Genomic DNA, 9883 nt, shown 5'->3' with positions numbered 1-9883 from the left:
TAGATAGATAGATAGATAGATAGATAGATAGATAGATAGATAGATAGATAGATAGATAGCACAGGGTTAGTTGTATATGAAGGGATGGCATCTAAAAATAAAATTAAGGGATGAGAGAGGAATGTACTGGAAGAAGGAGGAGGGGAGAGGTAGAATGAGATAAATTATCTAACATAAAAGAGCCAAGACAAAGCTTTTATAATGGATAGGAAGAGGAGGGAGTTGAGAGGGAATGAGTAAAACTTAACTTTCATTGGATTTGGTTTAAGGAGGAAATACCATACGCACTCAATTGTGTGTATACATATCTATCTTACCCTACAGGAAAGTAGGTGGAAAGTGAATAAGAGAGTTGGAGATGGTAGAACGGATGGCAAATAGGAGGAGAGGGTAATCAGAAGCAAACACTTTTGAAGAGAGGCAGGGTAAAAGCATAGAATAGAATAAATGGGGGCCAGAATAGGATAGAGGGAAATATAGTTAGTCTTTCACAACATGACTATTATGGAAGTGTTTTGCATTATTACATATTTATGACCTATATCGAATTGCTTGCCTTCTCATTGAGAGTAGGTGGGGAGGGAGGAAGGGAAAGAAGTTCCAGATGAGTGTAACTCAAAGTTTTAAAAATGAATGTTAAAAATTGTTTTTACGTGCACCTGGGAAATAAGATGTAAAGGCAATGGTGTATAGAAATCTATCTTGCCCTCTAGGAAAATAGATGGAAATCCAATAAGAGAAAGGGGTGGTGATAGAAGGGAGGGCAGATTAAGGCAAGGGGTAATCACAATGCACACCATCATGAGGTAGGTAGAGGGGAGAGATGGGGAGAAAATTTGGAACTCAAAATCTTGTGAAAGTGAATGTTGAAAACTAAAAATAAATTAATTAATAAAAAGGGAAAAAAAGGAAAAAAAAAAAAACTTCAAACACTGGCAAGAGAGGCTAGGACCTATCACTAGCCAAACAATGAAAGCCAGAGTGACTTAGATTTAAAGGCATAGTCACATAGCTCCATTTGAATCATAATTGGCTTTTTCAAGGCCTTCTTTTTCAGAGCCATATTTCAAGAAATCGTAAATTAATATTACCTGAGGCAAACAGTTAATTGTCCCAGGTTTTGGAGAAAAAAATGATAAAATAAATAAATGGGGGAAAATTTAGCCCTCAGACTACACAAGATCAAAAATTATATTCCTTTGGACAGAGCACCCATATGTAAGGGTATTATTCCACATGTGGACAGAGAGATTATTGTGCTGTAAGAAATGATGAAAGACATGATTTCAGAAAATCCTGGAAGACTTGATGTGTAGTGAATGACGGAACTGGGAGAAATTTATGTAATAGTAACCATATTGTAAAGACAAAATTTGGAAGATGCTGATTAATACAATGATGAAACATGCTATTTGCCTCCAGATGGGGAACTGTTGTACTGATTGGAGTAATTTTTCTTTTGTTTCTTTTTCTTTCCTTTTCTTTTTTTTTTTTGGACTTGGCTAATTAAGATTTTTTTTCACAACTATGCAAATTTGCGTGTGTGTGTGTGCGTGTGTGTGTGTGTGTGTGTGTGTGTGTGTGTGTGTGTATCCCAGTTAGTGGGGGAGGGACAGAAGAAGCAAATTTGGCATATAAAAGAAAATTGAATTAGAAAAAATAAATTTCTGTTGTAATCACTTGGATTGGCTTATGTATCCTTACTATTGGAAATGTAGTATGTGGTGGGAGAGGGGTTGATGAGTGAGCATTCTAGGGATTCAGAATTAGCTTCTTAGTTCTTAGCACATTTAATTTTTTCTTTTTACCACATTTTGTTTATTAATGTCCTGCACCCTTGAATAACTGAAATTGTATCACTGAAATTTTTAATATTTGATTTATTACATTTTTACATATATTATATTGTGGAGAGATTTGAGAAGTCTTTGAGGATCAGCATAAAATGTCTAGGCCTCCATATTGTTGGTCACATGATCCAGAAGTTCCAGTTATCTCTTAATTGCCAAACATAAGGGCCTTTTCTCAATCTCAATTCTCTTTGCCCTCCGGAGTATTGGACAATATGGATGATGGTCTGTTTCCAGATAGTCTCTTCCCTCTGTGTTTTTATGAAATTATTTCTTTATACCTGTATGACTTTTCAATATCTTTTGCTGCTTCTTCATCCATGTCATGTCCACTATTTGTGAATGACCCCTAAACTTTTCTCCTGGGTCCCCTTCTCTTTCATTCTACACTATCTTGATTATTTCATCATTTCTCCTGAGTTCAGTTTTTAATCTCTCTCCAGATGAGTGTAATGTAATGCCAAGGAAAGGCAACTTCCCAGGTTCAAAATACCAGCATAGGTGCTCTCTATTTTATTCAGTAACAAACCAAGAACAGAGAAGATCGAAACATGACATCATTCAAAATACAGCATTTACTAAGTGTGATTAAATAATCTCCAAGGACTACCCCACCCCAGGACTTTCCAATCATTCAATCAATTACAAAGTCTCTGTTCTAAATACTTCTCCACCCCTAGGCTATACCTTAATTAAGTCCACCACAAAGCCCCTCTTCTCAAATGGAGATTAGTTTCCAAACATAAGTAAAATACATTCATTTGCTCAACCATAGAACACAAAAAGGTCAAAAGTTCCCCACCCCTGGATCACAATTGAATCTACCCCAGAGTTACATCAAGTTTAAACACAGCACTTAATACCCAAATGGAGGTCTTTTCTTCATCTTGACACGAGGCAAGTTCTCAGCAATCTTAGTTCCTGGGGAGACAAGGCTTAGCAAGGCCATAAGATACATTGCCAGTCCCTTCATGAATTTATCCTCTGTCTGTAGAACAGTCCTAGAACCCCTGAACACATTAGCAAAGCCCTCTCCCAGGATTTCTGTAAACATACAACAAGAAAATCCTTCTTCAGGGCTTCTGAACCAACAGAAAGGCTCCCAGACCCCTGCAACAACAGCACTGTCCTTCACCAGTGGACAGTATTCATTCTGTCTGCCGGACAGTCTCCAGACCCCTGCAACAACAGTACTGTCCCTCACCAGTGGACAGTATTCACTCTCAGTACTGTCCCTCACCAGTGGACAGTATTCACTCTCTGTCTGCAGGACAGTCTCAGGCCTTCTTAACCAAATGCCAGGTTCCAGGACTTCTTCAACAGGACAGTCTTTCACCAGTGGACAAATCTGGCAAAATAACATCAAAACAGACAGACAAAGTACCAGCAAAACAGCCATGTCTCCTCAGTCCTTGGCAGCTCAGGGGGCAGGTCTCAAAAGTCCAGGGCAATTCAAAGCGGCCACCAGCAATCTCTTAGTCTCTCTCTCTCCACGAGGTGCTGCTTCCAAAAAGAACTTCCGCCTCTCTCTTGTCTCTCCAAATCTACATCACCAGCTCCTCCCACTTCAGGACTTTCTTTTCACATCAACAAGCCCATCCCACAGGTGGGATTAACAAACTCTGGGTTTTAATACAATCAATTTGAAAACCAAGCCAATACAGGGGAATCTTTAATTGCCATTACTATCACAATGAGTCTCAGAGCTCTAGCCTCTTTGATGAACTATATTCCTGTTTGATAAACTGTCACTTGGATAGCTTGACCTAGATGTCCCATAGGCATCTGAAACTCAACATGTCCAAAACTTGGCTAGTGATGTTTCCACTACAAGACCTACCTTTTTTTTTTTTTTGCTTTTTGGAGGGCAATTGGGGTTAAGTGACTTGCCCAAAGTCACACGGCTTGTAAGTGTGTTAAGTGTCTGAGGCCAGATTTGAACTCAGGTTCTCCTGACTCCAGAGCCAGTGCTCTATTCACTGTGCCACCTAGCCACCCCTAGCCCTTCCTTTTCCTAACTTTCCTATTACTGTCAATTATTAGTACTCTTCTCCCATTCACTTAGTCTGGCAACCTTGGTATCTTCTTTGACTGATTTTGATTCATTGGACATATTCATTTTTAAAACCCATAAAGTTTTATAGCTACCTTCACAATGTCTTTCATGCAAGTGCCCTTTTCTCCATTTATCTATGGTACCAATTTAGCCCCTCATCATCTTTTTCTTACCTGGCACAGTGGATAGAGCACTGAACTTCAAGGACCTGAGAATTCAAATTCAGTCTCAGACATTCATGAGCTATGTGACCTTGAGCAAGTCACAACTCCTTTCTGTCTCAGTTTCATCAAATGGGGGGGTAATAATAGTAATTATTATTGTATGTGTACACATATCTGTATATATATGAAACTTTTTGTACCACCAGAACGGAATCATTACTTATCAATAACTTTAAAATAATCTGAACTATTAGTATAATCAAAATCTCTTTTATTCCTTTGTAGCTTTTCTGTCTTGTGAATTGGAGGTAACATGACCTGGTGATATTTACTTGTATATTGAAAATATATACTATTGAAAATGTGGGGGTGGCCAGGTGGCTCAGCGAGTAAGAGCACCGGCTCCAGTGTTGGGATGACCTGGAGATCGAATCCCGGGCTCAGACACTCAGCACCACACCCAGAAATAACTGGCCGTGTAACCTTGAGCAAGTTACTTAACCCCGATTGCTTAAAAAAAAAAAAGAAAATGTGTATGTTGCACTCTTCAGGATAGCAATGTCAAGATTGAAATAATTTTCTAAGGAATGCTCTTCAATGATTTTTGTGCTTCTTTTACTATTTGGCCAATACTTTAAAAAAAAAAATTATTGCTATTTTCTTTAGTATTTTGTACCTCTTTTACCAATCTATTTATTTTACCAGTTTTTCCTTTACTTCTTTCATTCAATTTCTTAAATTTTTTTGAGATCTTCTAGGAATTTTTTTTTTTGGTCTAATTCACCATTTTCTTTGTGTTTTTGCAGGTAGCTGCAAATGATTTCATAATTTTCTTCTGGGTTTCTATCTTGATCTTCCCTATCTCCATAGTAACTTTTTTATAATCAGGTTCTTATTTTGTTGTTTGTTCATCTTACATACTATTTCTTAACTTTTAACTTCATGTTAAAGTTCTGCTCAACCTTTGGAGTGGAGGCAACACTGTTCAAAGATTTGGGTTTTTTTCTGCTGCTATTTTCAAAACCAATTTTGGGAGTTTGAAAATTTTTAGTTCTTTCAAGGTGATATAATTTACAGAGAGGTGTGGCCACTGCTTTTCTGGCCTGTGCTCTGGCCTAGGAGCCTCTACAATTACTCCTCTAAGCTCCAGAACCATGACCTGAACCCTGGCTCCCTTGTAGTCTCTAGAGGGTTTTGTTTTTCCAAATTGAGCTGGCACTTTTATGAAATATTAGTTAACAGGTCAACCTTCTCCCCACTCCCCCCCCCAATTGGAGTTTCTTCTTGTTTTGAAACTGTGTGTGGGCAATGACAAAAACAGCTGCTGACAAACCTGAATAGAACAAACTATTTCAAGAAAATATGGCTAAGAGACAGTTTAGCTTTTTTTCTTTCTAAAGGTTATGTGTGCATGTGTGTGTATCTATGTCTATATATAAACATATAGATATAGATATATATACACACTCTGCAGATCAAAACAATGATTTAGACACACTAAACAAGTCCAAGTGAGATCTGAGAACAAGCACACTCAGGCAGCACAAAGTTGAGTTGAGAGCTGTTTTTGGAGGTATGATTGCCCCATCTTCTGGTCACTGGTTGAGTTTTGAGGGAGAAAATTTGCCTAATGCCAAGGAAAGGGATAGGAAGTACTGCAGTGTTACATTGAAAGGGTAGACCAGCAGACAGCAAAGTGGCATCTGTTATACATTGCTTAGGGTGCCCACCCTGGGGAGGACTTTGCCCTCCAGCAGCTCTAGACTGGCATCACCCCTAGTGCTAACACTTTACTTTGTCCTGAGTGTTCCATTTGGCACAGCAAGTGGCAGTATCCCCACCACCTATGATAGTGACACAACCCATCCTAGTGGTCTCTACTGCATTGCTTATTAGCTCTTTGGTTCCCCAAACAAAGGCTTCCCATTCAAATGCTCCAATGAGTCCATTTCATACAATAAGTTTGGCCCAGGCCACAACTTCTGCATACTTCTTGCTGCTCTTGGGGTCACAGTCCAACCCCATCCATTCAGCAAGAGGCCATTGTGGCTTGACCAATCTTGGCATGTTTATCAAGTTTGTCTGCTGTGATGGAGTAAACATGCAAAGTGATCTGGACATCATTTTTCTCAGCCTTAGCCATCTGGTCTTTGACAATCTTGGCCCCTTCTTCACTGAAAAGAGAAGTTCCAATCTCCGTGTTCTTGAGCACCTTGAGGAAGGTGAAACCCCACCCACCACCAATGATCATCTCACTGACTTTGTCTAGCATATTGTTGATCAACTGGACGTTGTCTGCAACTTTAATCACTCAATATGACCACAAAGGGCCTCTCTGAGCTGTCCAGGGCCTTGGCAAAATAAATCAGCTCTTTTTTCATGAGGAAACCACATGTCTTCTGAGGCAGATTCACTCTCACCATGGAAGTGTGGGCAAGTGAGCAGTGCCAAAAACATCATTGACATAGATGTCCCCTAGCTGGGAGAAGAATGATTAGAAGACTTCTATTTTGGCTGGCTAAGCTTTGATCTTGTTCACAGAAGCATCTTTGCCTTTTCCTTCATCTTCTACATGGAAGAGAAGATTCTGCAGCAAAATGATAGAACCATTAGGTGGGTTAGCATAGGTTTGCTCCACTTCTGGACCCACATAACCTTTCAGGAGAAAGCAGAATATCTTCACCCAGGAAGGATTTGAGCTCCACAGTAATGGGCTCCAAGGAGTATTTGTCAGATTGGCCAAAGTGGCTCATCAGAACAATGAATTTAGCTCCATTATCAAACAGTAATTGATTTGGAAGGAAAAGCAGCCTGGATTCTGTTTGTTGGTTATCATTTTGTTCTTCATGGGAACATTAAATCCACCCTCATGATTACCCTTTTCTTCTTCAGGTCCACTTTGTCTAAGGTTAGTTTGCTTCAAAGAGACATGTTGGTGGTGAGGAGATCATGGGGTGGCTGTGACTGTGGCTGCTGTGACTGGAACTTGGGCTGCATGACCTAAGGACTTCAATGTACACTGGAGCCAGGGTGTATTGCCCCTCCATAAATGTAGATTGGCCTCTGTTCTTCTGTAGTCACAAGTGATAGCATTTCTCTTCATCCTGGAACTGAGACAAGGGATCCACTCTCCTGAGAAAGCACAAGCACTCCTCTCTGCCCTGCAATTACAACTAGGTCTCTTGCTCCACCTCACAAGTATCAGTGTGCTAGTATTACTTTTTGTGAACAGGAACTGTATATGGGCAATGCAATAGTGTCCTGTACCCAGTGTCATCAAAGGGTCTTCCTTTGTCATCTTTGTGACCACTTGTCTTACTCCATAACATCTGTGTGCTGAGAGCTCCTTAAAGTACTGCCTTGCTGATGCAGCCACCCTCAACATGCAGCCTGTACTACTTTCACTGCTTTCTGGGGGCCTGACACAACCTTGGTGAGACAAACCTGTTAACCTCTTAAGTTGCCTTGGTCTAGAAAATTGTTTCATCTCAGCCTTTTATTGATTCTACCACTCCAGAATTAAATTTGAGACACTTTAAAAAAGTTGTTTAGAGAGAAATTTTGGTGAGCTCCTGTTACTCTGCCATCTTGTCTTCCCAAAATTATTTTTCTATAGTCTATTTGTCCTTATTCTGGCATATTCTGGACTTGTTCACCTGAGCAAATCACTTCACTTTTTAGTACCCCAGGTAACTTTCTAAAATCGCAAATTACAGAACAGTTTCTGATATGTATTGGTAGAGGGAATTTCCCTACTATTTACTCCCTACACTAAATAATTCCAAGTATGGACAAAAGCAAACACACCAAAAACACACACTCTTTACTAAGTACCAAACTTATAGCCCAGTAGAGAATCTATTTTTGTAGGAAAAATATACTTCAGACATTTTATTTTACATTTGTGATCAAAAGTAGATTTTCTTAATTAAAACTATCAATTAGGATGCTTTTTGAAGCATTTCTGAATAAATTTAGAGAAGTAACTAAAATGAGATTTTCTGGGTTTATAATATTTTTATTTGATTATAAATTGTGGAAAATTAGAATTGATCAAATAGTGACTTGACTTTATGAGATAATAAGACACATAAAAAAGTCTGAAAAGAAGTAGAAGAAATTCAAGGTGTCTCATAGCAAAAACAACTGACTTAGAAAACAGATTGAAGCAAGATAATTTAGAAATCATTGAACTACCTGAAAGCCATGACCAAAAAATGAATATTAGATATAATATTTTGAGAAATTACAAAATAAATCTGTTTAGATCTCTTAGAATAAGAGTAGAAATTGAAAAGATCCAAACCTCTCACCTCTTGAAAGAAACTTCAAAACAAAATCTTCTAGGAATATTATACCCCAAATCCAGAGCTCCCATGTCAAGTGAAAAATATTACAACCAGCCACAAAGGAAGAATTCAAAAACTAAGTAGCTACTGTTCAGAATCAGACAAGACTTGGCAGCCACCACCATGAAACAACAAATAACTTGGAATGTGCTATTTCAGAAAGGCAATGGATTTAGGCTTACAACCAAGTATAACTTACTCAGCAAAACTGACTATAACCTTATAGGGGAAAATGGAGCTGTAACAAAACAGGGTACTTCCAAGCATTTCAGATGAAAAGACCAGTGTGGAGCAGAAAGGTCAAAATACAAACATAGGTCAAAAGAAGCATAAAAAGGTAAACATGAACAAACAAATATCATAAGTGACAAAAAAGGTTGTTAAACTCTACCTTCTTGAATGTGGAGATGATACATGTAGCTTCTCAGAACTCTCATTTTCAAGGGTCATAGAAGAAATCCAATTAGGCAGAGGGCCTGGGAATGATCCTGATAGGTTTTGATTATATAAAAGGAAAAAAAAAGAAAGTTTGGGGAATAGGGATACATGGGGAGAGGTGGTAGGGGAAAGGAAAAAAAATGGGGAAATTTATTTCATATAAATTATCTCTCACAAATAGAAGTCTAAACAAGTAGTTGGAAGTGGAGAGAAGGGAGAGGTCAACACTTACATCCCCCTGTCATCTGAAGTGACCAAATAGGGCAGAATACAGATGCACACACACTTGGGTACATAAATACATCTTCCCTCACAGAAAAATAGAGGTGAAAGAGGCTGACAGAAAAAAAGGGAGAATTAGAGGGAGGATAGGCTAAGGGAAAAATAGCCAGATGCAAAACAAATTCTTAAAGAGGGTGTGGGGAAAAAAGAGAAGAAAAGCAATGAGACAAAAGTACATAATTAACAATCCTGACTGTGAATATAACAGTGCAAATTGATACATATTTTCTGTATATTTGGACATGGCTAATGGGGGGCAGGGAGAGTGAGATGGGGAGGGAGGGAAGAATGGGTTGTCGAGATAATATTTACAAGTACCAGAGCATGAGCTTGGAAGTGTACATTTTTTAATTTCTGTTCCTCTTTTCCCCATGGTGAACCCCTCCCCATGCCAAGTTTTTAGTATCTTTCCAATGGACCACAAAGCTGCTTTTCTGCTGCCTCAACCCTTCCTGTGTTTTGTTTTTGTTACATGATACATGATGCAGAACTATTTTTGTACAAATTGTTTAAAGCTTATTTATGCAAAATATGTAATATTTTTTTCTTATCTTTACAATTGGTGGTGGAAGGGAGAGAATTTGGAGCAGAAAGTTTAACACAATTGAATTTGGAATAGTTCATTACTGTTTCTGTCATTCAATATCCACTCCATTAATTGCCATTTTTCTTTTGTGTCATATTTGCCAATCTTATGAGAATTTTATTTTCTTATTCTTAATAATGTGAATCTACTAGCTTTTT

At 38.5% G+C, this 9883-nt stretch overlaps 1 protein-coding gene and 1 pseudogene across 3 annotated transcripts in view; one reads left to right on the top strand and one right to left on the bottom strand.

Moving 5' to 3' along the window:
• The window catches only part of LRFN5 (leucine rich repeat and fibronectin type III domain containing 5), a 525826-nt gene that overhangs the window by 212985 nt on the left and 302958 nt on the right, over positions 1-9883 (top strand). The window lies entirely within an intron of this gene.
• On the bottom strand, positions 5777-7001 carry LOC138156942 (phosphoglycerate kinase 1-like; annotated as a pseudogene).

Source organism: Petaurus breviceps, unplaced genomic scaffold (genome assembly GCF_028583685.1).
Source record: "Petaurus breviceps papuanus isolate PSGF00001 unplaced genomic scaffold, PetGlider_PUasm1.0 164, whole genome shotgun sequence".
Classification (NCBI taxonomy): Eukaryota; Metazoa; Chordata; class Mammalia; order Diprotodontia; family Petauridae; genus Petaurus; species Petaurus breviceps.
Note: the sequence above shows the minus strand (reverse complement) of the source record. Positions and strands in the feature narration are given on the sequence as shown.